Source organism: Dipodomys spectabilis, unplaced genomic scaffold, assembly GCF_019054845.1.
Source record: "Dipodomys spectabilis isolate Male_0828 unplaced genomic scaffold, ASM1905484v1 ptg000483l, whole genome shotgun sequence".
NCBI classification, from domain to species: Eukaryota; Metazoa; Chordata; class Mammalia; order Rodentia; family Heteromyidae; genus Dipodomys; species Dipodomys spectabilis.
In genome coordinates, this window is record NW_024871160.1 from 186,487 (window position 1) to 187,861 (window position 1,375).

The following is a 1,375-nucleotide window of genomic DNA, read 5'->3' on the forward strand; positions in this document are numbered from 1 at the left end:
ATTGGAATTTCACATTGGGTTAGTGATATCACTATGGAAATGTGGGGTCATGAAGGGATTGTGCTACCACAATGTCTATTAGATCACAATGTGTTTCTGCTATAATAGGTTTGTGCTGTCACAATTGGTTGGAAATGTTACAATGGCATGCCGGATCTCAAATGTCATTAATTCGCAATGAAGATATGAGTTCACAAAGGGACTGTGTTGTCTCCAAAGTCATGTGTTGGCCCAAATGTGATTAAGCCCTAACAAATTTGTGAGTTTACAATGTGACACCATGGTCTTGATGTCTATCAATGTGATGTCACAATGTTCGTGTCAGAGTCAATTTCTGATATCATATATCATACCTGAATTATTATGAGTTTGAAACCAGATTATAAGCTTACTAAAGGCTTAAAATATCCTAATGGCAGCATATCACACAAGTTATGACTAAAAACTCATGGCCTTTGGAGCTTAAGATTCTTTCTTTGAAATTGTATCCTCATTGTGAACTAGTAGAAATTGAAATTGGACATGTCATTGTGATATTACAAACTCATAGTGACATCACAAACTCATTGTGACCTTATCACCACTGTGACATCACAAAACCATTGTGACATCACATTGCTGTTGTGCCTTCAAAATCAAATTGTGACATCACAAAACTATTGTGAACTCTTGAGATGTACAAGTCGTTATGTCGAAAACGAACTTTATAATTTTCATGCAGATGGGGGGAGGGGGAGCGGGGAGGATAGGGAGGGGGGCAGGGGAAGGATGGTTAGGGATGGGAAGGGGAAACAAAAGAGGAGGCTACAATGCTTGATAAGAAATGTACTCATTATCTTGCCCATGTAATTTTAACCCCTCTATACGGTATTTTCACAAAAAAAAACCATGAAAAAAAGAAGAAAAAAAAAACAACACATGACCTCTGTGGCGTCACAGACCCTTTGTGTATTCATATCTTCATAGTGAACTAATGAAAATTGTTATCACACATAGCATTATATCCTCACAAATACTTTGTGTAATAATTATGTCTGTGAAATCACATTGTCATCATGACACCACCATTCATTGTGCATCACCAAACCCCAATGACACCATACCATATTTTTCTTTTTTTTCTTCTGTGAGTTATTTTTTATAGTAAATACAGTGTACACAAGGATTACAGTTACATGAGCACGGCAATGAGTACGTATACTATCAAACATTGATGCCTTGACATCACATTGTCATTTTCATGTCATGACCCATTTCAAATGCCTACTCTTTGATTTCATTCTATCTCAAATGTGCCATCTGTGTTGATATCAGGAAACCATTATGAACTCACAACCTTTGTGAGATCTAAATCTCTTTGTCACAGCACATTGCC